A 27,692-nucleotide genomic window follows, 5' to 3' on the forward strand; every position below is an offset into this window, starting at 1 on the left:
TCGGCTACCCCCGGGCTACTTCCTCCCACCCTGAACCCGAGTACCTGGAGCCAGGGGTCTTCCTCTGATTCTCCGGTGTAGATGGCCAGAGGGAGTCCCCAAGTCCCTCACCGGTGGCCAGCGGCAGGTACAGAAACTCCTCAGGGCCTTCAGCACATGGCAGCTCCTCCATGTCACAGGGTCCGAGTGGGTCCTCCAGCACACAGGGCTCCAGCAGCTCTGGTGGGTCCCAGGCAACAAGCAGCTCCTCTAGGTCGAGGCCGGCCTCGAGGGGTCCCTCCCAGTCAGCAGCCTCCGGTAGCTCTTCCCAGTCACTAGAGCCCGGCAGCCCTGGCAGGCCCTTGAGGCTCTGGTCAGCAGAGGGGCTTGCACTGCACAGCCACGGGGCCTGGGTCAGGCCCACACCACAGCCTCGGGGAAGGAATGTCCTTCTCTGGCAGCAGTTTTCCCCTGACTAAGATGCTAAGCCGGCCTTTTCTCTTCCCCTTCCTGTCCTGGCCCCGCTCCTCTGCTCCCAGGGTTTTTGGCCTGTAGTGTCCATCCAGCAGGGGAGTTGCGGCCTTTCCTTGGGCCCAGGCTTGCTAAAGGCACCTAACTCCAAAGGGGTTCCTGGGTGTGAATCACTAGCAGAGATAGGCACCCATCTCCATGAGAGGGGTGAGGCTTAATACACATCCCTCTCATCAACATCTCTTGTTGGCTAGTTTAGGTAGCGCCCTGGATTTTATGAATCACAGGCCTAATCTACACTTACCTGGCAATTTGGCGGCAGTCGACTGCTGTGCTTCCCTTCTGCGTGGCGTCTTTACTGAACTGTGTTGATGGGAACCATGTTCCCATCAACGCAGTGCTACACCACCTGAGGGGGTAGTTTCACTGCATCGACTTCTGGATTGATTGAGCGGGTTTTCACTGACTGCTCAATCGATCCGGAAAGATCGATCTGATGGCGGCAACTTTGCCTCCGTCAGTATAGACATACCCACAGTCTAAGGCACCTGTCTCTTCCTATTCATTGTATAGGCGCTTAGATGCCTAATTCAGCCTTTGTGAATCTCATCAATTTTCTAGGCTCCTCAAAGTTAAGCACTGTGACACTGAGCATCACAACACCTAACTCCTTTTGTGCATATTTCATAGTACTTTATCTTTAGGGAACCTGCTTCTGCCATTTCCCATGGGACACTATTCCACAATCTAATAGATTTCAGTTTCACTGCAGAAAGTTTTTCTTCTTACCTCAAAAATTAAAAGAGAATGAGAGAAAGAGAAGCCTACGAAATACGTTGCAATTGAAATTAGAATAGAGTGTCACACTCCAGTATGAGTGGGACTGAGATGAAAAGAAGTTGAGGGGAGAGGAACTCTGAAGGTAGAAAAAACAATGAGAGTCCTGTAGCACGTTAAAGACTAACAAACTTGACACAATCAAACCGGGTTTGAATAGGGACTTGGAATGGTTATCTCATTACAAGAAGTAATTGTCACTGTACACACATTCTCACCTCCTAATCAATGGTTGTGAATAGGCCTCAACTACTCTAATTGAATGGACTTTCCTTATACCTACCTTCCCCATTGTTGTTCCTTACCCTTGGATGTATATATATACCCCCTATCTGATTTCTATTCCTTACATCTGACAAAGTGGGTTACAAACCACAAAAGCTTATGCCTGCAGAATTTAAATGTATTAGTCTTTAAAGTGCTACAGGATTCTCGTTGTTTTTGCTGTATACAGACTAACACAGCTACCCCTCTGGAACTTTTCACCATGAAGGTAGAAAGCATCCATTTAGATTGTAAACTCTTTGGGTCAGGGACTATCATTTTGTTCTATTTGTTCAGTAACTAACACAATGGGGTCCTGATCAATGACTAAGTTTCCTAGGCTCAACAACAACAATAATAATAATTTCTAAGCAGTGCATTAGTGTATTCAGTGAATGCAGCTGCAACCGTTTATCTTAGGGTTTTGTATTGGACTGCATTACTGTACACAATGATATGTGCATATAGGTCACATGGCTAATTACTGGCAGTAAATAAAAGTGACGTACCATACCCTCACTTCATGTTCATTTCTGTGGAACCCTCTAAATATGGGTAATTCAAAAAATGCCTCTAGATAACAATAACAGACATCAAATTCTCTCTCTCCCTTATACAACTCCTCCCCTCCCCCCAAAAAATGCAAAATGTATGTCTTGAGACAAGTTGGAGCTAGCATACAACAAAAAGAAGCCAACTTCTCCTACTTCATCATCTATTTTCACTAGTGAATTATTTCCCATTACAGCATATTACAGTTCAGAAATTCAATTTTCTCTGACAATTCAGTATCAAGCCTTGATAACACCACATACTTCATTAAGTGTATAGGATGCAAGTACAAAAGAAAGACCTTGCCTGCAGTGTAAGTTATGGACAGGATAGAGGGATATACGTTATCTAGAGAGATATGCATTCTCCAGTCTTACGCCACATTCTTTGTCATTGTCAGCATATTCCACATTCACGTTTTTGGTCAATTAATTATTATTATTAAGTGTCAAGGGGTATCATTATTATTAAGTAATAACCAAAAGGTCCGGGTAATCATGAGTATGAGCAATACAATAAATTTAGTGTGAAAAAGTAAATCTCTCACCTCACCAGGAACCGTAACCTGTTTCAATTCCAACTACGGAAGCCATTGAAACTACTAAAATGAAAGGAAATTTTTGGACTAGAAATCCCAGGGCCAGAATCTCATTTTGTTTAAAATTTATATTTTAATAATGTAGTTTTGATCATACAAAAATAAGAAATACTTAATGATAATTAAATATATAGAACAGCTAATGGAAAATACTTATTTGTTTTTCAGTGTCTTTTATTATTAGAGAGAAAGAAATACCTACATAATGAGCCACAGTTTATCCAGAAAAAGGGGATAAAGACTTCTCTAACGACAAATTGTTTTCTTTGATGTCAGGCTGGATCCACAGCTGGTGTCAATGAGCGTAACTCCTGAAAAAAAAAGGAACAACACCAATTTGCACTTGTTGTGGATCTGGACACAGATTTACAAAGGTCTTTAAAAAGAGGCACTTAAAGATGCAGGACACCTCATGCGATTTTCAAAAGTGCTTAAGTGAGTAAATGGAAGTTGGGGCACCTAACCTTCTTACTTGCTTTTATAATCCCACTAGGCCAATATCTTCATCTTTAAGTGCGTAAATTCGGACCCTAGTGTGCAGTGTGTAATAAATTAAGTACCTGAGGAGCTGTTGGCCTCATCTGAAATTAATGCTGATCCACTGCTATTCTGCCATATTCCTCAAAGCATGTAACAGAGCTGCAAAAGGAGGCGTGGCTTGGCTAATGATGAGTGTGTTTTGCAAAAAGAAATATCAGCCAAATTCTTTGTTGAGATCGGTTTTGGCAGAGCTCAGCACTGATATTCAACACTCCCAGCGTATACAGATTGTCATTTGACATCAATGATAATTCTTTGCATTTTGATAGTGCAGAATATCAGGCATGAAATCTATCGTATGGCTCCGAAAGAAGATTTTAACTTGTATTCTTATTATTCTAGTTTTTGGAGGAAAAAAAAAGACATGTGGAGTCAATATAAAGCACAATCCTGCAAGGCACAAAGCACCTTGTTAATCAGTAGCCAACTTCAACTCCCAGTGAAGCCCAAGGGAACTGAGGGTGCTCAGTGGGCTCAGACAAGCTGCTTTGCTATATCTGTTCTCCCATATATATTTCACGCAATTCATCAATCCAAACGTGACACACCATTTGGATGCTGCCGTCACGACTCTCACTAGGAAAAGTGGCATAAAGGAGGAGAAGAAGAAAATTAAAAGAAAATGTGACTGAAAAGTCATTTCAAACTGAAATATCAAAACATTTTGTTTAGAAAATGTCAAATGAAACATTTTGACTTTTTCAGATTTGTGGGGCAGTAAGGGGGATTTTTTGTATTTCTGATTGAAACAATTTGGCTAATATTACACAAATTTGCAGAACATTTCAGTGTCACCATATCTGTATTTTTCACTGATGAAAATTTTGTGCAAAAATTTCTCCCATCTTTACCCAGGAGAAACACTGGGAGGCCCTGTGCCTCAGATAGGGCATCTGAGTCTCAATTTCTCCCCTCCCTTTTCTTTGATCGTGGGTGAAGGGGATGAGTGATTAGAGGGAATAGAAACAACTTACTGCAGTCTTTGAAGGGGTGCAACTTATTTCTTCCTTCATGCCTGAACAGGTACTCTGGCCAGTGAGTGTGCAGATGGGGAAGAGTGGAGTAAGATTCTGCTCACTTCCAAACCCTCTCCATCCCCTCCCCATCTATTTGCATGCAGGGTGAGTAAATGGAGAGTAGTTTTCTCTGCAGTCAAGATCCAGGTAGGTTTCACTCAGTTTAGCTAGTATGGGGAGGTAACTCCCTTATTCCCTTGCTTGGCTTACTAAAACAAAGGCACAATCTAATGCAAGAGTCTAGCTGAGGAGCAAAGTACCATCATCATGAGTAAGGGTGGCAGAATTGGGCTCTTAATTAATTGCTTTGAACCATAAGAATAGTTCCCCCTCTCTGTGACAGATATATGAAGAGTATTCGATTCTTTGGGTTACTTAATTGTTTCAGAGCACTCTTTTGGGGGAAGTTCTATGGCCTGTGTTAAGCAGGTCAGACTAGATAGTCACAGTGGTCCCGTCTGGCCTTGGATTCTATTAATCTAAGTGTTGGAGAGTACTAGAGAAAGGTTAAACAAAGCTCAGAGGATTTTACAGCATTCTGTGGCATACTTTTCAGTGAAGTGAAATGCATCTCCTATACCAGCTCTCCACACACTGATAGTGGCATGCAAAAACATTAAAGAACCAGAGTGGCACATACCTTTGGGACAAATTCACACTAATATCTAGCACCAGCACATACTCGTTTAACTACCGGCAGCACTCTACAGGAATAGCACAGCAAGCAGTTACACTGGCATGCTGGATCATCCCCTGGAAAAAGGTATGTGGCTTGTGTGGACAGGCCATTCCAGCTCACTCCAGCCTTGTCTACATTAGCCCTTATGCCGGCAAAACTTTTGCCAACATAAGCGCTTGTGTGGACAGCGCTATGTCAGCGAGAGAGACTCTCCCACTGACATAACTACTGCCGCTCGTTTAGGTGATTTTACTATGCCGACGGGAGAGCTCTCTCCCATTGAAATTAATGCGGCTGCACAAGCACTTATGTCAGCAAAATTTATGTCGCTCAGGGAGATGTTCTTTTCACACCCCTGAGTGACAAAAGTTTTGCTGGCATAAGTAAGTGCTAGTGTAGAAAAGGCCTCACTAACTTGTCTTCACTGCTAAAAAAAGGTGCATATTTTACCTCAGAGTAACTAGTACATATGAAATACCCCAAGATAAAAACACAAACACTTTAGATTTTACTGCAGAGGTGAACAGCCCTAAACCCCTTCCAAGGATTCACAGTAAAAGCAGTGAAGACTAACAATATGAAAGTGTTAGCAAATGCTTTAAGGCAGCATACTGTTTGCAGGGAGGGAACTTTTTGGAAGGGACACCACTTGGGAAATTGTCTGAGAAGACATGAGGCTGAAGAAACCATGTTGTAAGCAGCCATAAGCAAGCTGGAATTTGTTAATTAATCTTGTGTCAGAGAGAGATCTTATATGGCAGATGATCCAGACACAAAACATAAAACAAAGACAAGGCCTGAGTCAAAAAGACATTTATTCCTCAATTGAGGAATTATATTGGGTTTAGAATAAATAAGTTGATTGGAATCCGTCAAAACCAATATCTGTTAACAGGGTCTAATGGGTTACTTGAGCCACTACCTGAGGAGGGATAGCAAGAGAAATGAGCTCAGCCAAATATTATTTTATGCCATTCTTCTGCTCCCCCATTCTAGGGCTGGTTGTGGGCCAAAGTGGCCTCTGTAATACCTTAGAGTAGCCTAAGACACAGAGTGTCAGATGGTTTAATGATGACAAACAGGAGATACTGAACTAGGAACAAAGATAAGGTGTTTCAATCGATAGCAGCTGCCCTTAATGATTTTCAAAATAACATTAAATAAAAATAATTATTTCAACTATCATGTTATGCCATGAAATAATGTAATATAAAAAAATAAAAAGCCCATACAATTCAAAATTTAATTAAACATTTTTCCAAACAAAAAGTTTTCAAAAACTATTTTGAGTTTTGAAATCAATCCAATTTCATTACAATTTTTATTTTTGTCAAAGCAGCTTTTTCTGATGAAAATGGTTTTGACAAAAAATTTCCAACCAGCTCTAGCTGCCAAGTGTCTAATGTGGCAGGTACGTGAAATTGTGTGGTGTATGCTGCATAGGCCCCAGGCCAGCTCTGAACAGAAAGAAGGTGTAAGTTAGCTGTCCAGGTCCTTATACTGGTTGAAGGAGAAAGGGCTCTAGGACCTGCGGGCTAGGAGGGTCTCAGAGTTTGGGCTCCAGCCCAAGCCCAGAAATCCACACAGCAACGAAACAGCCCTGCAGCCTGAGCCAGAGTTGGCAGGCACGGGCCATCTGTGGGTTTGTCTTTGCTGTGTAGATGTACCCATTGTGACCAGTATGCTAACTTGAAAGGCAGAATTAGCTAGCACTTGTGGATTGTAAAATTCCATTTGGTTAGTTTTTTCTTCTTAATAAAGTTTTAAGATCCCACTTCTTTTCTTCTCTTTTAGATGTGGAACGATTGATAAATAACCTGAAACACGTTCATTTGCAGTATTTGTTGGAGACGAGAGTTGCAAGTTGCATGTCAGAGAGGGAGAGTAGATGGGCGAAGGTGCACTGAGCACAAAAGGATTGAAAACAGCATTTTTTGAAGTTCTTTCTTCACCCACAAAGTGTTAGAGGGAAAGCAAGAGAAGGACGCATCGCACACCATTTCAGATTGCACGCAGGAGCTTGGCTTTTCTTCTCACTGGTATAAATCAGGAGTAATCCCATTGCAGTCAGAGAGTTACACTGGTGTAAAAGAGCAGAATCGGGCTAGGTTTTGCTTCACAATGCGAAGCTAATAGTGTGGGTGGGAGAGGGGGGAGCTTCAGATATGTGAATTACTCATGGAACTGAATTATTTATATTTCAAGATATTAGTGTTTCTTCATCTCCCTAAATATCATTAATTGAAGAAGCTGTCCTCTCCCTCTGTGATTGTTGAGGGCCCTGGAAGCAACATAATAATTGAAACCTAATCCTGTTCCCATTGAAGTCACTTGGAATCTTGCCTGTCTCCAATGGCGGTACAGTCAAGCTCAGAGTGCTGTTCTTCGCTTCCAGTCCTCAGAGGAGTCCACACCTATGCATACTACAAAACACAGCTCAACAGTTCAGAGAGAGGGGTTGGGAACAGGGTAGAGTCAGCTCCAGAAGATATGCCAGTAAACAAATCCATCAAGTTAGCATCTCTGTCACTCTTCCACTTGTGGAAGAGTCCTGCCCCGCTCACCTAGACCTTGTAGGAGCACAGCTGGATTACATAAGCTGTGTATTGAAGAAAAGGATTTGACCCCTAAGTACTATTTTTTCCCCTTAATGACTTTTAATAAAACTTCCTCAGCCTTCTTTGCCTAGTGATTTTTTTTTTAAATTAACCCAACGTCCCCCAGCCCTTGAGTCTCAGAAGATTTTTCCCTATTTTCTGCATCTCTTTTGAAAACAAGTCATTTCTCTAGATAAATCAAGTTTACGTAAGCATTAATTTACCAACAGTAACCAGTATGCATTATGTCTTTATTAATGAAATCTAGACAATGTAACTGAACAATTCCTTTAAAAAGACATCCTTCTGCAGCTCTTCTAATGGAAGTGTGAACAGACAATGATTTTAAAGTGACTTCCTTTAATCAGAATGAATATCATTAATCAAGGTTACATTTCTGTTCGCAATAGCTTTTTTTAGTAAAATGATTTTTAAATACATTTTAATGAGCTACAGCTCATTTTTGTTTACTCTTTTCCCCTTCTGCTCCTTATTTGATTTGGAGCAAAGAACTTGTATAATCATATCAAACTAAAACTTACTAATAGGAGGAATTGTCTCACTGAAACAAATGAAAATCTGCTTATTTAACTTAAAAAGCATATATTTCTAGATATACATACATTTACATATAAAGCCTAGCCAATATTTCATGCCTGAAATCATGTAGCTCATTTCACTGATGTGTTTCTTGGAGTCATGGGACATAAAGGACACACAGGAAACCTCCAAGACTTCCTTGATGGAAAACGAGAATTTGTTTTGACTCTGCAGGTGAAGCTCTACCTTTCCTAATAATGGATGCTTTAATCAATAGAAATTGTAACAGTTCAGAGGACCAAAATTATGTTTTTTAAGAGAAAGAGGCTAGTATGAAGAAAAATGTACTCTATAATACAGAAAAATAATATTTCTCTGCATTTACATAGTCTCTTTCATCCATAGATCTCAAATTGCCCTATAAAATGTGCGTAAGCATCATTATCCCCATTTCACAGATTGTGAAACTGAGGTACAGAGAGGAAGAAGCTTACATTTTCATGTGTCAATAAAGTTTGGGTGCCTCATTTTTTTGCATGCTCAATATGAGATTCCTAGGGCCTGATGTTCAGAAGTACTGAGCATCCTGACTGGAGAGTGGAAGTAGAACAGCTCCATCGTAACTACTCATTTACTATACAGAGTTGTTCACCTGGTGGATCTGTTTACCTGCAGATTTTCTGGACCTGCCTTTGCTCTGCCCCTACTTTGTTTCAGTGGAAACTGAGGGTGCTCAGCACCCATAAAAGTTAGAATCGTGGTGTCTCACGGTGGGCATCCAAAATTAGTGAACACTAGGGAAAATTTAGATTAGAGTGTCTTACCGAGAATTACACCACAAATCAATGGCAGAGCTGGGGATAAAACCCAGGCAGGCCTGCTTCCCAGTCTGAGGCCCTATCCTTTTAGGCCACAGTGCATTCTTATGCTTATGTTTTATATACCTCTCTCCAATCTATGGCACAAAGGAGAGAAAAACTGTGGAGAAAAAAATATGTAAGACAGGAACTGTGTAGAATGAAAAAGAGGCCATGGGGTAACATCATCCACTCTATAGCCACCTGCAGTCCATCCACCTATGAACTTAGCAGAGCCAAGGGACATGGCTAATATAGGACAGTAAAAAAGGTTTCTAATCACTGCAAGAGCGCCTCCTCTTGATCAGGTGTGGCATAGCAGCTTTCTTTCCCTCTGACTCTGCCTGCAGATAGTCACTGTGTCACTGAAGTGGTCTCTCGTCCTGTCATTTGCATTGCTCCCTCTTCAAGATTCAGCCCTCTGTCTAGGTCATTAGATGGTTCTCCCTTTCAGAGTATCAAAATCTCACTGGACCAGCTGTCCAGATTGCTCCTCCAACAACCCTGCACCACTTCCCAGTGGCTGGTAGAGGAACCCAGGCCCTCCATTTTACATTGGGTTCCAGACCAAAGACCCTATAACCATCAGACCACGGTCTGCACAGTCACCTTCCCTGCTGCAGGTTTCCCTGGGCTTCTTCATACTCTGCCTTCTCAGGCTTTTGCCCCTGCAACATCTCTGAGGTTGATCCTTTTCCCAAGACTTGTTCATCTCACGTGTTTTCCTTTTCCTCCTCCCCACCTCCTGCCAGAGAGCAAGACTGTCCCCTCTGCAGTCTCTTTCGGCTGCAAACTCCCTCTCTTTATAATCCTTTCTCAATTTCTCCCCAACCTGGGATTCACTGGCCCTTACTATTTATGAATCCTGCAGGTGCAGCAGTGAAGGTTAATCGGCCCCTTCTGAACCACCTTAATCCTTCAGGACTGGTGTGGGGATAAGCACCCCATCACAGGAATATAAGGAAGAAAAGTCAGGAAACAGCTGTCTTACATGATGTAATCCATTTTTAATCCTACTAACCTCTCTGCCTTGGTATCTAGTGGCAATTTGTTCACAGGTTAATTATAACAAAGTATTTCTTATCAAATTTGAAATTATGTTTATTTTAAAAAACATTGCATATCTCCTTCTTATGCCTGATTTTCCTTTCATTATTTTGTATACTTCTATCATGTCCCCTCTTATTCATCTCCTCTCTAAACTAAGCAGTATCAATTTTTCAGTCTATCTTCATATGGAAAACTCCGCAAATTTCTAATCATTTTCATTTCCTGTCTATGGGCCAACTAAGGGTTAGATTCACAAAGGTTCTCGGGCTTTGAGATGCTCAGCATCACAACACCTAACTTTTATGCACCTAGAAAATCACAGGAACACATTGTAATTCACAGAGCCTGAGTTAGGAGCTTAGGCTCCCTACACAATGAATGGGGACCTTAGACTGTGATTTGCCTAAGCAGCCGGTGAGGCTGGCAGACCAGGTGCCAGCTCATGCCAAGGCTCCCATGTCTCAGATGAATGCTGACAAATACCTAGCTGGAATCAGTCTGGCTCACCTGTGTGTTAGTATTGTTAAAATAAGCAGTAGAGTTATAAGAATGTGTTTAGATTTTATTGAATACCTGTGAGGTGCTGCATGCATTAATCTCACTTATAACAGCTGTATCCTATGTTGAAAGGTTATATTTGAGCATTTGTATTGTAAGCCTTTGTAAACTGTAAATCACCACACAGGAGTGAGACATTAATTAGTATGGAATACTGGTCTCCAACAGAAGGTGTTACATCCTGGCCAACAAGGAAGATGAAATAGAGTGGAACATTAAAGAGAAAAAAAAGACTGAGGTTTACTCTCCTTCTTCCCCCTTTCCTCCTCCCATGAAATCATAGAAATGTAGGACTGGAAGGGACCTCAATAGGTCATCTAGTCTAGTCACACTGAGGCAGAAATATTATCTAGACCATCCCTGAAAGGTTTGTCTAACCTGAAGATGAGTCTTGCAAGTGAATTCCTCCCATCAGCTGAGTTTGCAGCTCAAAGCAGAAAGGGGGAAGGAATAAAAACTCTTAACAAGGAGGAACAGGATCTCATTTCTTCTATCCATTTCACGAAGGCACAGGAGCAGGATTTTCTGGTAACGCCAAGGAGGGTGAGAGAGTGGGATGGGCAGTTTTTGTGGTTCACATCTCTCTTTGCACAGAAACTCCATATGCTAGCTGACAATGCAATTTCCAGCCCAACCGCCTTCTCGTCCTGTCAGTATATTTCAGCAAATTTCTGATGTAGCAGAAACTCCAGCTAAGTCTGAAGTTCAACGGCAGTTTCAAGCTGTCCTGCAGTGATTGAAGAGCATGAGTACCAACCTCAAGGCAGACTGTTAAGAACCAGTGCACAAACTCCAAATTGGATACACATTCTATACTTGGATTTCACCAACCAATTATCAAGTATATGCTCCTCAAGCATTAATAACAGTCTTAACATGGAGTTACAGACAGTCCCTTTGGGCATTCCAATTTATCTTACCACCCAGGTAAACTTGCCTTTGTGATAGATGGTCTCTTACACCAAAGAGCACAGCAGTATTCAGGTTACTTCCAGGCCCAATGGACCAGTCACTTACTCTAAGTCAGTTGCACTTGAGACCTCACACCAAAGACAATGCTTGTAGCCAATCCTCTAATGAACTATATGTGGATTTATAAACTAGGAAAAAGAAATTAGAGTTATTTACAAAGTTAAAGCAGATAAACGTATATACCCACAAATGAGTTTCAAATCTTAAGTTTCAAAAATGAGTAGAAGTTTCTATGACAAGCAAGCTCTATATGTCCTTTTGGGCTAACCGAGGCCAAGCACTGGGGATGTTTTGCTTATGCTTATTTATTGTTGCTCCTCAGAGTCCAAGCAGCATAAAAGATACAGTTCCTTCTTGTTAGGGCTTTTTATTCCTTCCTTGCTTCTGCTTTGAGTTGTAAATTCAGCTGTTGAGAGGAATTCTCTTGCAGGTCTCCTTTTCATGGGATGGAGGAGAGGAATCAAAGTCTTTTGTCCCCTGATATTCCACAATAGTTCGTCTAGTGCTGATGGGCTTCCTTTTTTGGGCAGGAGATAACACCTCCTGTTGGAAACTAGTATTTCACACTTGTTAATCCTTCTCTGCTGTCTGGTGATGTACAGTTACAGAACAAACTTAAATATTACCTTATAATATGGGATACAGATATTATAAGTGAGATTAATGTATACAGTTTACAAGCATTTCATAAACACTAAACATAGAATTATAATTCTAATACCTATTTTAACATGCAGGTGAGACAGATTGGTTCCAGCTATGTATTTTTTAGTGTTCAGTTTAGATCTAAGGGCTTTAGCACAAGCTAGCACCAGTCTGCCAGCATTACAGAGCAAATCTTCATAGCTGACCAAAGTCCTCCTTTTAGTAGTATGTAGATGGGTGACCAGCAGCAGAAACATCTCTCTAGCATAAATTGCTGGATCTCAACCACAGGACTGGAAAGCCACCTCTTTTTTTCTATTCTGGTACCTTGAAAATTCCTATATTCTCCAACTGTTGGCCAGCTTTTAAAGAAGGCCTAGTTTTGGTTGTTGGGTTTAGTGTGTGGGTGGTGGGTGTTGCTGGCCTATGATATACAGGAGGTCAGACTAGATGATCTGGCAATCCCCTCTGACCTTAAACTCTAGGACTAAGAAATTGCAAACTGGTAAGATAGCCCCTAGAAGGAATCCCTCCCCCACATTGTCTCCCCACCCCGAGACATTATAAACATTTTACATTTTTAAAAACATTAGTATGATTAGTAGCCTCTGCTCCTTCCTCATGGACTGCAAAAGTTGTCTAAGAACGAAGGATAGTCTAAAAGTCATACTCCTGGAATGCTGAAAAGTATCAAAATTGTTGCATTCTACAGTAAAGCTCTGTTATGGAGATGGGGAGGAGGGATGTCTCAGCTTCTTCCAAAGGAGAACATATAAAATGATACCCTTGTCTTTGAATTGGCAGAACCTATGCCATTCCCCCAAGAGGGAAGGAGCAGCACCCAGAGATTGTGGAGTCAGATGGAGAAGGACCCTGCAGGAGATGCTCATTGGCATACACAGGAGGTCCCAAGAGCAGTTTGAGTTCCTCAGGGCATGGGAGGATTGAATCTTCAACAGGAAGGGACACTGATAAACCACTTCTCGGAGAAGGAGGGATGCCACAGGGAATAGGAACATTCCCTAGTGGAGGGGATGATAGAACTGGTGGCTGAATGAGTGTAGGGTCCACCTGTTACCGTGGGCACTTGCTCACTTCACCTGTCCATGAACTGCCACCTTCTCCTCCTCCAGCTGCCACCCAGGATGGTGCTGAGGTAAAGAATCGAATCTCCCCAAGTGACTGGTAGGAGCCTGCAGACTCCTGAGATGAAACCCTCCATCAGCACCTGAAACCCACCGGGACTTCCCGTGAGTGTCCAGGACAGGAACAATGAGCCTGCAGGAGTCCCTGAACCCTCCCAAGGGCTCACCCCCCAACTCAAATGCTAGGCTGGAGCCATCCCTGTTTCTCCCCAAGAACAGTGTTCCACTGTGGTTCCACCCTTGTCAGGGGAAGACAAGAGAAGGGTGCTGAAACTAACATTTAGCCGTTGTTCATGGTTTCAGTTCCATTATATTTTGTTGGCTTTCCATCTTTTTAAAAAATATTTTACTTAAAGAGTCTTTGACTTGTGTGTGGACCCTTCTTCCTAAGTCTGATGAACATACGATATTATCACATTTGGGATTGGGCCCCCAATTCACTGAACATGAATAGGAATGGTGTAACTGTCTGGAGCCATCATACTGCAAACACTTTTCTGTCTGTCCTGTACCCAGAATTCCCCCCACCCCCAGTGTAAGAAATAGCCAAAGTCCCAAGGATACACAGGAGGGATGAAGAAAGTACAGCTAGTGTTAAGTACTTAGAGGTCAGAAAGCACTGTTAGTTGTAAATGCAGCAGAACTCACAATGAGGAGATAAACGTCTTTATGGTTTGGTTCACATGGAGAAAAACAAAACATAATTCTAGTACCAATATAGGCATTATCACTACCCAGTGATTAAATGGCCCCTTCTGCCCTCCTCAACCCTTGACCGGTTTCAACCTCAGTACCAATTAGTGCTCCAGAACAGCCTCTAAGTATAGTTAGCACTGCTGACAATACATGGTAAAAACAACATGGGTACACCCCCAGAAAATATTGGAAAGGCCATCAAAAGAGACTGGGTGCTCCTGATAAAAGGTGGTAAAAAAGTATGAACAATTAAGACAAAAAGCATTGCATAATGAGCATTACAACTCAGCTGCCACCCTTCACAGCACAAACCCAACCCTGTGTTCTTAACCCAGTGAAGGTGCCCTATTATAATTGTCTGTAATGCATGAATTGTCACAGGAGCCAATGGATTAAGAACTTTCAGCTACAGGGGAACACAACCTTCACAAAGGTATGGAGCCGCACAAGTATGTGCCAGTGCTCCTTCCTGTGCTTTTCCAGCAGCTGCACAGGGTGTGAAGATGTCTCTTGGCACAAGCAGGTGTCATCGTCAGTCTCCCTGCTGTGCACATATTTCCCTGATGTGTGCACACTTCCCTGATTTCCCTTGCCCATTGGGAACTTGGGCCAGTGTGTGCATGGGTGGGATCTGGCTGACTGTACAGTTTGTAAGTCAGACTTGTCTTAAGACCACTCAGGATGAAAGCACTCCCTTTCACCCTCACAAAAATCATGGAGTGTGAAGCAGACAACAATTGTACAAAGAACTTTTGCCATACAATAGAACCTCAGAGTTACGACACCAGAGTTATGAACTGACCAGTCAACCACACACCTCATTTGAAACCGGAAGTACTCAATCAGGCAGCAGCAGAGTCAAAAGAAAAAGGAAGCAGCAGCAGCTGCAAATACAGACAGTACTGTGTTAAACGTAAATTACTAAAAAAAAATAAAGGGAAAGTTTAAAAAAAAGATTTGACAAGGTAAGGAAGCTTTCTGGGCTTGTTTCATTTAAATTACGATGGTTAAAAGCAGCAATTTTTCTTCTGTAGAGCAAAGTTTCAAAGTTGTATTAAGTCAATGTTCAACTGTAAACCTTTGAAAGAACAACCATAACATTTTGATCAGAGTTACGAACATTTCAGCGTTATGAACAACCCCATTCCAAAGGTGTTCATAACTCTGAGGTTCTACTGTATTTGCATCCAGATGGGAGAACAGGTACTGCCAATGAGATTGCAACCTACCAAATGTGTGCTCCATGACCATTGAGTCACTGGGTTTATAACTGAATTCCCTTTTTCCAGGGTCACTGATGGAGGGTGTGGTTTCATGAGCCAATTTAGGAATGGGTAAGCGGGGGTCTCCCAAAACAACTTGTACAGACACGCTGTAGAGAACCATATAATTTCTGGGGAATAAACTCCATTCTTCCCCCTTTAAATATAATCCTGATCTCCTCAGCACACTGATGTGATTAACTTTTTCAGAACTTCTCATGCTGATATAAATGAATTTGCCACTGGGGTCCACTAAGCCTTGCAGAACAAGTGAAGTTCACATACTCGCTCGCCCCTTTTGGTGAGCAAAGTATTGGGATGTGGGTGCCATCGATGGCCACTGCACAGTTCGGAAACCCTGTCCTCTGAAATCGAGTTATGATTTCTGGAACTTTTCTTGTGGCAACCACCCATAGATAGAACACAGCATTAATTGCCTCAAATCTGCAGAATCATGACCCCAACAGTGGATGTTCCAACCCCAACAGTGGTTTGCAACAGACCAATAGCTGTCTAATGTTGCCAGCTTCCACATGGCAATAGCCACCCCCTTCTGCACCTGTATGGCTTCCCTGAATCAAGTGTTCTGGTGCTGGAGGTTTGGTGTAAACTCCTCACATAGCTCCATGAAGGTATGTTTTCTCATTTGGAAGTTCTGAAGCCACTGTTGGTCACATCAGGTTTCCAAAACAATATGATCCAACCACACCGTGCCGGTCCTCCTGTGCCAGGAAAGACAATCCATCCATGACCATACTGTGGTAATACCAGCTGTAATAAGGAGATCCTGGAGCGCTGGACCTAGTGCAAGATTTGAGGCCTGAATCAAAGGCTATGAACCAAAGTTAGGCGACGTATCAAAGCAGATGCATCCAAGTTCACTGTTCAGTACATGAACTTGCAAAGTTGTTGCTAGTGTGCTAGGCGCTAGATATTTAGGTAAATATATTTCATGTAGTACAGATACATTTCAATTTAGTACAAGAAACTAAGTTTTGACAACATAATGAATAGGAATGTGTTGTTCAAGATGTCGGGAACAGGAGGTAACAAATAAATATTAAGAAATACATAAAATGGGGTGCAAGTTGTGTATTTCAGTTGTTTGCCGCAGCCTATAAGTATCAGGGTACTTTGCCTTACCCTTTTGTTCAGCTGAGGGGGCAGCAGAAAGTTCCACCACTGACTGAGCCGAGTTTATTGTAACAGGCATGTGTTAGTGTACGTGTAAACCACAGAAACAGGGCACTAGGACTGAGTTCTGTTAACAATAAACCTGGCCAAGTGCCTTTGCCACCAGACTCTGCCTGTGGGTTGTTGGGGTTTTGGGTTTTTTTATGAGTAACATTGAGGTTGCTGAATGAATATGCTGCATTCTTTTTAAGGACAGAAGCACTGAGCAGCCACAGCATTACTGAGGTAATGACATTCCAGCCTTCAGCAGTTAACAACACAGAGTAGTACTCCTGAGGTCTGCTGAACCAGCTATCTGCGCAAAGCTGGACTGCGCACTGAAAGAACACACACACACACACACACACACACACACACACACACACACACGCAAGCCAACTTACAAACACCAGCATCCACTATATCTGCACCATAGGAGCTGAATGGATTGTCACTGACCCCCCCCAAAGTCAGCCATCTTTGATGTGTCAGAAAGCGTGCCCCAATTCATCCAGCATCTTGCCCATCACTTCTTCCACTGCATAAACGTTTGTCCCATGATAAGGACAAGGAGCAGAACACATCACCACCCACTGCTCCATGTTTTCCACTCAGTTTGGCAGGGGAAGATGTGATCAGGAACTGCTATCAGCAAATGTGTGAAAATAGAGGACCACACAGCAACAGCAACACCACACAGCAAAGCAGTTCCTAGTGTCTCCCTGGGTTACTGCCCCTGAAACGATACGCTAGCATCGCATAACAGATGCAGTGTGACTGCGGTTATACAAGTGTACATAGCATTTTACCTGTGTCCAGCACAGCACATATGGACACTGGGCGCAAGTATAGGGAACAAGTGCAAACATGTACGTGGTCAAATAAATGCACCAGAGTAGACAGAGCCATAGAGGATTTCAATATTTTCTTCAAAAGGGAATGGATCCTGGGCTCCAGGGCTGTCTGCATGGATGGCTGTCCTGGAATCATGGACCTTGAAAGACCTCGAATCATCAGATGCATGGGACCTAGAAAGCCTGGGTTGCTGAGCCTGGCAGGCAAAGTGGCAGGAAATCAGTCAGGGTTCTGATAAAAACATTCCGATTTTGCCCAACTGGAAAATCAGAATTTTTCCAGTCAGTTCTACCTAGTACCCTCTGAATATGCCCCCTTTAGCTAGTCACAATCTACCCCACAAAGTCTAAGCAACCTGATAGTTTTCATCTTCAGACAAGTCAGACATCCTGCATAGGAGAGGTAAATAGTTTCATTACAGCCGTATTTTCTAGTAAATAGATAAAAGATTTCTTTTCATTCTTTGTAACAAATGAAATAAGGAAATAAACATTCTGCTTCTGTATCTAAGGAAATTTGAAACAAGTCCAAACAGCTTTTCTCTGTTAAATTTATACAACAGCAGCTCTGAGCTCATAAAAGTATATCACTATGGACCTTACAAATATGCCTTCATATTTATTACTCTTGCAAAGAAAATTTGCACCTGTAAATAATTTACACTGAGTTTTTCTGTGTATCCAAAACATGAATCATATAATCCCTCTGGATTTTCCTGTATATCCATAACATGGGTTTCACAGTCCCTTTGCTCTGTGTGTGGAAATCCCAGTGATGTCAATGAAATCTAATATACATGCAACAAGGCGAGGACATAGTCCACGCATATTATTCTCATTAGTTATATTTAATTTCACCTCAGATCTAGCACCCTTTTTATGTGGAGTTGTACTTTCCTGCATGAGTAATTCCATTTATTTCAGTGGGATTACTCATGGAATGAAGTACTACTCAATTTAAATGGCAAGATTTGACCATTAAGGATTAGAGGTCGCCACAACAAAAATGTTTTTTAAAAACAACAGTGCATTTCAAGAAGTGCAACTATACTTGATATCAGCACTTCTTTGTTAAGGGAAAACAGCTGGCTTTGAATATCATGCCTAATAATTCATACAAGGCATATGTGTGCCCACTATTCTTATGTCCAATGTAACTGCACATGTGCTGTAGCTATTCTAAACACCTTGCTTAATCGGGATTTTGAACTTTGAAAAAAAAATTGTTTTTCAAGAATTACCATAGCTTGCTTTCTGATCTCAATATTATTTAATGATAAATGTCAAATTGTAAATATGCTAAGGAAATTGCATGACTGAAATAAGTTATTCATGCGATATAAAACCACTTGGCTAGATAATGCCATTTTGGCAGGGCTTTGACTTGCAAGTGGTGTCCCAAGGGAAGCACTCTCAGGCTATGTTCAGACTGACAGCAGCAAAATCGCCGCTGCCAGATCGATCTTTCTTGATCGATTAAGTGGTCAGTGAGACCTGCTCAATCGATCAGGAAGTTGACTGAGTAAGTCCACCCCGTCAAGTAGTGTAGCGCTGAGCCGATGGCAGTGTGAACAGTGCGCAGAAGGGAAGGAGAGCAGTAGACATCAGTTACGCTGCCAAATCGCGCGGTCAGAGTGAACCAGCCCTAATGTTGTCCAGAGTTGTGAGAGTCCAGAGTACACGAGAGAACACCCAAACTGATTCACCTCTTTGAGTGATTCAACATACTTCCTCCCACTTCTGCTGGCTGGGAGAGAGGAGGGCAGAGCCATGGCCATGCCTACTCTGTCTCCTTGGAGGTACCTGTGACAATCAAGGTTCATACACCTCATTGGAGAACAGACTGTTTAAACCCCAAAAATGAGCAGTTAAGCCAACGGATTCCATACTGTATTATTGTGCTATAAAAGTGTATCCAGTAAGGTCTTTTATGAAAGATTATAATGTTCTGAACTTGATGATCATTATGAGATATATATACAGATTGTGGTTGTGAATCTATAAGCATCTAGAAAACTGAACTCATCTGTTCTACAACTTCAACTACACCCACAGCAGCCTGGTGAGCAGTCAAGTAGACAGGAGCACCTCCCAAGCCAGGTGTTTACAAAACATGGGCTTCAAGTAACTATCTATTGTCCAGCATGGGGAAAAGACAATGATGGACCATTAGAGTTAATGGGAAGACACAGACATCTCCAGCTATCAAGTCAAGAGGGAATTTCCCACCTCTGAATAAAAATGTCACCATGCAGAGAGAGAGAGAGAGAGAGAGAGAGGACAAAAGAAAAAACTTTTAAATGTAGGCTTGGGAGTGAGTTTTTTTAATCCAGAATTTGAGGGACAATCTCCTGGTAGGAGGTTGTCCATGACCGCTGGATTCCTTCTACAGTTAGGGAGTATGCTGGGAAACTGTCTGAAGGCATTAGGTAACTGGCATTAGCAAAGGGATTTTGTCTAATAGGAAAAGGTAAAACCCGAGGTTGCATTTTTATGCTTATTTTCTGTGTAACTTGCATGTGTTTGCTTTCCCTTAGTATTTCACTTTCAAATCTGTGGTATTTCTATTTAATAAGCGATTTTTTGTTTTCATTTCAAACAGGTCTCTGGTGTGCAAACTGTGTGAAAGATGTGCGCCAAAGTCGGTATCCGAGGGGCTGCTGTCACACCTTCAGGGGGGATGAACCAGAGATTAACAGTCTGAGTGTCTGGTAGTTAAGAACTTGAGGAGGACAGATTTGGGGAGACTCAGGACTGGAAGGGCTGTTGGTATCACCCTGCAAGTAATTAACTAGACTGGTGGGAGCCAGACCAAGACCCTTGTGCCTGTGGGCAGGCTAGTGGTGTCAGGAAATTGAACCATAGCTGCACAGCACAAAGATACAGAGCAGGCGATGACAGAACCTTTACTGGTCTGGGTGCTCCCCAGAATGTCCCAGTACCAATCACACCAGGGAGATTAATTAAGGAGCAGTCTCTGCACCCCCGACTGTGCTGTCTGGTTAATACATGAACTGTACAAGGAGAGGCTTCCTACTCCTGGTCCCCCATTCCCTCGCACACCACTTGATCATGTAAGGTCTAGGCAGAATGTAGCCCATACCAATTTACTGAGGTGCTGGAAGAATCTATGTCTTACTTTGTGCAGGTCTCCACTCATGTGACCATAATCTTCTATCATTTACACAGTTCAAATTCAACTTAAAATGTGTGCATTACCTAAATAAGAAAGCCAATAATTTGACTATTTTAATATGCGAATTGCTTCTTACCCACCATTACTAAGTTATTCACAGATCATTCATGATGGTAATGTGATTCTATAAAAAGGAATGAGGCTAAAAGAAAAGTGGATTAATAAATGAAAACTAGTAACTCGCACATATTCTCCACCTAGGGGGGGAAAAAGAATAAATGCAAAACATCACTCTCACCCACAATAATGCAGAATATACATTTCAGAAATAAGCATTTCAGATATTTAAATCCAAAGAAAAATTTTCTTCTATGAGAATTTGTGGCAGGACATTTCCAACTGTTAGGTGCTGAATTGCTGAGCAAAGAATTCACTGATCCTGCTATGAAGTGCTACGGGATGTGGTGTTGGCTGGGATGGTTTAGTTGGGGTTGGTCCTGCTTTGAGCAGGGGGTTGGACTCCTGAAGTCCCTTCCAACCCTAATATTCTATGATCAGGAAGTATTTAAAAAAAACAAAATACAATAGCTGGTTATTATGTACATGGCTCCCGCTGATAGAATCCTTATCTAAATAAAGCAGGAAGCCTTTTGGACTTTGGCAGGTCCATGAGATAATTTAGAAAGATGGATTTGCTAGAATTGGAAGGGGATCCCTAGTAAATTATCAGCTCTATTCCCTTTCATCGTCATGATTCTTTTTCAGGATTATAAACTCATATACCTCTAATCTGTTTGCAGTAGAACTCAAATCTGGAGCCCGTCATCACCTACCTTGAGTAGCCAAGCTGGGTGCTAGGCAGATACACGTGTGTAAATGGAGGAATACTCCCTCAAACTGTGGAGCAATACAAGAGTCACCAAAAGAAACTACTATAAGCCAATGGCTGAAGTAGCCTCTGCACCTCTCTACATGCTTCCCCAAATCATGGGGTTAGGATAGAAAGATTTGCACAGAAGCAGATCTCCCGGGTCTACGCCTCTCCAAGCCCATCCCTTCTTGGGCCCCACCTGCCCATCCACCCTGGCCTCCTTACATACAGTGTGCTGCCATGCAGGGAGATTGTACTGTGCCACATCTAGCCCTTCCCCCTTACACAGCAGTATCACATAAATTTCCCTGCATAGGGGACCCTCAGCATCCACAATGGAAGAGGTTGTGTTTGGCCTAGTTCCGTAACAAGCCATAGACTAAAGTTTTGACTGCACCACAACTTTGGAGAGTTGGATCCATTCCTTAGTTTATTTTACTATTCTTTTTTTTCCCTTTCAGTTAAACTAAATTTTCCTTAGAAAAAGTGAAATCCATTATCTCTACTCTCATATTGCTAACTAATAAGTTCAATTTCTGACTACAGTGAGCCCAGCAGTTAGGGAAAAGAACAGACAGGTCCCCAGATATATATACTGAAATATTTGAGCTTCATTCTCTAACTTATACCAGTGCAAATTGATTTCAGCTGAGGTACTGCTGGAGTTGTACAAGTGCAAAACTGGTGTAAGCCAGGGGAAAAAAATTTTCTGTGAGAAAATGTTTGGAGGGGACCTGCATTTACTGCACTTGTTCCAAAGAGATCCCTTTAATCGGTATCTAGAAATTGTGGTAGGAGCTGGGGACATGCAGAATCTCAAAACTAATCTCTTTTCCATGTCTTCATATAAGTTCAAAGTACCCTTACTGTTTTACTTACACTTAATTACCCATCCTCTCCTCGCACTTTCATTGTGAGGATTTGTTGTTGTTTTTTCCAAGGCCGTCACAACCTCACCTAACAGGCAATTCCTCATTTATTATTCTCTCTGGCTAAATCTAACTAATATCTTTTCTGAATGTGTTTTAATTAAAATGGGCTTTTTAGATTTTCCTCATCCCTCATATTCCTAAATTAAACTACTTCACCTCAGGTGGTCACTTTTCATCTGCTAAATTGTGTTTGCCTTGTCTGCATTTCATTATGTAATTTAATTCCTACATCTGACAGTTCAGTTAGTTGCTTATACTGTGTTTATTTGTATATATTATTTCAAAGAGAATACAAACACTCACGTTTGAAAATGTTGGAGCACGTGACTGGTCACGGGTCAGAGACAGAGTCTGCGGCAATGTTAGGAGTAGACCTCAGGATGATTAGAGCTGAGTGAAATGTTTTGGTCCAAACTTTAGTTTAAAAAAAAAAAAAAATGAATATTTGATTACAAATTGTTTCCCGAATTCATGTTGATTTCACTTAATTATCCATTTAGAAAAAGAGGAAAAGACAAAAACACTTCATTTCAACCTTATAGAAGCCAAATATTTTGATTTTTTAATTGTAAATAGATACTAGATCTGTCCCTTCACCTAAAGCCTAAAAGTTTCTTGAGTGAGTTCTATGGAGCTTTGCTCCAGCAGCGAAGGGGGGCACAGGCCCCCATCCTACCTATCCTCTGGCCAGTCATGGCAGGTGCCCTACTGCTGGCTGGCTCAGCCTGTCTCATGGTCCGTATTGTGGCTGAATGTTTGAGCCCATGTGACTCCTGGCTGATGTTTGTGAGTAGCTAACCTGGTCAGGCTCCTGATGAGGGATGGAGCCAATTCTTGGATTAAACTTCTACCAAAAAAAGTCAAGAGCACTACAAGAACCAGAAGAGACACCTCAGGATTTCCTAGTCTGATTTTCCTAGTCTGATTTGAGACAAAGTATTGTTTGCCTCTCAAGAAGCTGACTTTGACCTAAGGTACGACTCTGTCCTTGTGTAAAAGGTGTTCCTCCATTCAGTCCTGACAATCCTGAAGAATAACAACGTTCAGACTGTGATGCAACCTTATTTAAAAGCTAATCAGTTTGCAATTGAGACCTGGTTTGAGAAATTGCACACTGCTGTCGTGATGAGGTAGAGAAACAGCTGAAGTTGGGAAAGGGAGCACATGCTAAGGCAGTAGCTTGTAATTCTGTGCAAGTCACCCTACAGCGGAAAGGTGAGAGAGAAGGGAAAAGACATCTCAAAAGGTTACTCATTGATGAATGATATAAGAGAACTAAAGGCCAGTACTGATGAACTCAAAGGTGAGAAAACCAAAATTAAAACATTAAAGCAAGCTGTCTAGGTGCATAAGAAAAGTACTGATAATGATATGAGCTGATACACAGAGAGGCAACCCTAGAGAAGAGGATGGGCTAGCTGCAGACAATCTCGCAGAGGCAGTACTTGTGTCCACTGTTTCAGATGTGGCAATAAAGAACCCCACCAGTCAGACTGTCACGCGGGAAAATTACAAGAAAGCAGAAAAAAGCTGACACTGCATCCGATTTATCCAGAGAGGCCTACATTTGCCATCTAACAGACAAGAAGCAAACCAGAGTAGCTAATTTAGTTGGTAGGAGATGTGCGATCCTAGTGTTTCCTCACTAAAGTAAAAACTCAACCCTATGGGACACTGGGGCTTGATCTTTAGTCAGTGGGTGGAAGAATCTTCCAGGAACCTTAGAAAGCTTGAAGAGCAACTGGAAATAGAAGATGGGTTTAATCTTAAAGCTCCCAATGGAACTTAAATCCCTTACAAAGGATGTATTGAAGTCCAGTTCCATTTAAGAAATGATGATGACATCTTGACTGTTCCTGTGCTGTCAGTCCACACAAATTAGAGAACTTGACCATTGGCTACAATGTTATTGAGGAGACAGTCAAACACCACTTCTGCAATTCACCAGATGAGGCACCAGCACAAAGTTCCATTAACAATGTGCATTTCCTCATGTCAAGGAAAAAAGGGAAGCTCTTATAAACTGCATCAGAAACAATAACTCAGAAAACCTGTGCATGCTTAAAGTGGGGAGAAGGGAGGTAATTATTCCCAAACGAAAAACCACTCATGTAAAATGCTGGGCTCAGACAAGCCTGGATACTGAAAGTTTAACAGCAGTGTTTCAGCCAGATGCTGTTGCTCAGTGGCCTCAGAATTAGTCAAAATACCTAAAAAAGATAGTTTTGTCAGATTAATCTCTCTGTGATTAATTCAACAGAACATGTCATCTTGAAAGGACAAACTGTGCTGGGAAGTTTACAGCATATTAAATCAAAATTCTGGTGGATACACAGCAAATAAAATCCTTACAGGTACAACAGTGTCAAAAGAAAGAAATGGCCGTATCAAGCACTAAGCCAGCAAATTGGAGAACAGCCTCTAACCAAAGGAGATGATTGAGATCTGTGACCCTGAGCACTTAGAGATGCAAAATGGCTCAGCAGATGCTGAAAATGGAGTTCAAAGCTTTTTCCAGAGATGGAGACATGGGACAGATTCTAGTCTGCAGATGCATAGCAAGATGCATGACCAGCAGCCCATGCAGAAGACTTACATCTCAGTGCCTCATTCATTATATAAAGAGTGAAAGGAATATCTGTAAAATCTCCCAAACAAGAGATGGAAAATAAAATCTATGTAATCCTATTAATCACCAGTGGTATGTGTCCAGAAAGGGTATTGTAGTCTAAAACTCTGTGTAGATTATCAGGAATTGAACAGAAAAACCATTCCAGACAGACAGCCAATTCCTCAAATCCAAGAATGGATTAGGAGGTAAATCTTGGTTCTTTGCCTTAGATAATGGGAAGGCCTACCATCAAGATTTCATGGCTGAACAATGCTATCACCTGATAGCCTTCATTACTCCATGGGACCTGTGTGAATGGGTTAGAATTCCATTTGGTTTAAACAAATGCACCTATTGCCTTCCAGTGGTGTATGATCCATAGATCCAAGTGCCAGAAGGGACCACTGTGATCGCCTAGTCTGACCTCCTGAATAACACACGCCATAGCATTTCCCCAAAATTATTCCTAGAGAAAGTCTTTTAAAAAACATCATCTTGATTTAAAAATTGTCAGTGATTGAGAACCCACCATGACCATTAATAAGTTGTTCCAGTGTTAATTACCCTCACTGATAAATTTACACCTTATTTCCAGTCTGAATTTTGTCTAGTTTCAACCTGGATTGTATATATTCCCCCAATTTTATGCCATCTGCACACTGTATCAGTGACGAGTTTATGTTAATGAGAGTAAGGGCAAGATCCCTGTGGGATCCCAATAGAAACACACCCATTTGATGACATATGGAAGAGTGTCTGATGGAACTTGGGGATGAGGTATGTATTCCATACCTGGATGATATCCTTGTGTACAGTGGCAATTTTGAAGAACATGTGCAGAATGTAAGCAGAGTATTGCAACAGTATGAGACATACCATCATTCCCAAATTAATGTATCTGCTAAAGATTATAAGATAGATCCTGCTGACCTCCTGATGGTTTGTGCTCTTGCAGAGAAAATACCAAGAACCACAGGGAAATTTCATACTTCTGTATGACTTGTTGACTGTTCCAATGGAATCTGACACACACCACCATCAAAAGTGGACTCAGAAAAAGAAAAAAGTCAAAAGGCAAGGAAAGGGATCTGGACAGATACCCTCCAAACAGCCAGTTACCTGGACTGAACAACATCAAAGTATTTTAAACCACCTGATTGACTGCCTGATGATTATAGCTACCAATAATAGCCTCGCCTTACCATTTCTTCTTCATATAGATGCTTCCAATAAGGGATGAGATGCAATTTGCACCTATGTCAGGAAGGTAAACTCCGAGTCCTTGGTTATAGATCAAGAACACTAACTGCAGCTAAGAAGAATTATCACCTTCACGCGGGAAAGCTGGAGTTTCTAGCTTTGAAAAGGGCCATAACAGATAAATTTAGCTGCTAACTCTATTATGCAATCCTTCATGGTTTACAGTGATAATAACCTGTTAACCTATATCTTCACCTCAGGCTGAATGCCACAGCAAATTGGTGGGTTGCAGAATTAGCTGACTAACTTCAAAGTTAGATATCCACAAAAATCTAATAGGGAGACAGATATTTTATCCAGCATGCCCCTTGATGTGGAAAAATGTATGACAGAATGCACAGAAGAGACAAGCAAGATGTTGTTAGTGCTGTCTTAGAGACCTTGGATGTACCTTGCCATTTCTTTGTATCTTGGTTTGCATCTATTACTGCCAATTCTTTGGCAGTAGGACTCTTTTCCGTGGGCATCAAATCTACTATTAAGCGAATTCCATGAGAAGGCCATTTGGCAGTTCAGAAGGAAGAGCCAGCTATTGCTAAAATTCTTCATTATAAGTCCTTGGAGCACAAATTGAACAGCTGAGAAAAGACAGGAGGATGTGATAAGATTGCCACCTTGATGTATAAATGGTACGCGTTGAATTTGGATACAGATGAAATACTTTTATCAGAAAACCAAGTTACAAAATCAACTGATTTGACATACCAGCTTTTTTGTCTTTTTCATGTAAAGAACTACGTGAAGAGATGGGACATTTAGGAGCAGAGCCAGTAATCAGTCTGGCAAGAGATTGATTTTATTGGCCACAGATGAAAATGGGCATCGAACATTATGTCATTAGATTCTGTAAATGAATCAAGCAAAAGAAACCCCACTTCTTTCATTTTTATTGCATTCTAGATTTGAGTTAATATAATTGTTGTTCCCTGAATTCAGAATAATGTTGTAATGTACAAGTTTACAATCTTATACATCTCAAACAAATGAATTCTCTAAATTGACTTGATCATAGCACACATTTGCTGCCCATGGCCCCCTCCCTACCCCTATCTTTAACATTTCCACAGTCATAAAACTAGAAATCTGTGATCTTGGATTGTCCTGAATTGCTTAAGAGTTTACTTATACTACTGCAACCTGAAAAATTCCAACTTCGTTATGTAATAGTTTCGGTTCAGCCCGTACAAAGAAATCTTTTTAACATTTTCACAATTGTGTTACTTTCAGTTTTGTGCTTTCAGTTGTCTTCCATCTCTGCATTTCAGAAGCAGATCAATTATGAAAAAAGGAGTAATGGGACAGAAGCAGAGGGAAGTTTTTAAATAACTAATTGTAAAATGAGTTCCACACCACTACTACACAATGAATCCAACACCCCATGTGTAATATACTCAGTGGAATAGTATGACGTAAGAGAGTCATGTACCTATATAGATTATTTTTTCAAGCAGGATCCTATTTCACTTACCATATAGAGTGCATTCACACATCAAAGCTTCTCCCTTTAGAATACCTGTATTACAGTAGTCATCCAGGATGTACTGGAACAATGGTAACATCAGGCAATGTCTTTTCCACATCCTGCTTTTTAAATCCA

The 27,692-nt window shown here is 41.5% G+C and overlaps 1 long non-coding RNA gene across 1 annotated transcript in view; it reads right to left on the reverse strand.

Annotated features, from left to right (window-relative positions):
- Positions 1-2,764: 2,764 nt before the first annotated feature.
- Positions 2,765-27,692, reverse strand: part of LOC137141454 (uncharacterized) — a 29,581-nt gene continuing 4,653 nt past the window's right edge. The window contains exons 2-3 of the long non-coding RNA XR_010916644.1: positions 22,528-22,638; positions 2,765-3,012 (exon numbers count right to left, since the gene is read on the reverse strand). This is a non-coding gene — a long non-coding RNA (uncharacterized lncRNA). The remainder of the gene's footprint in view (positions 3,013-22,527; positions 22,639-27,692) is intronic.

The sequence above is a fragment of the Emydura macquarii genome, unplaced genomic scaffold (assembly GCF_026122565.2).
Source record: "Emydura macquarii macquarii isolate MOO-44397 ecotype Brisbane River unplaced genomic scaffold, CSIRO-AGI_Emac_v2 contig_3062, whole genome shotgun sequence".
Taxonomy (NCBI): Eukaryota; Metazoa; Chordata; order Testudines; family Chelidae; genus Emydura; species Emydura macquarii.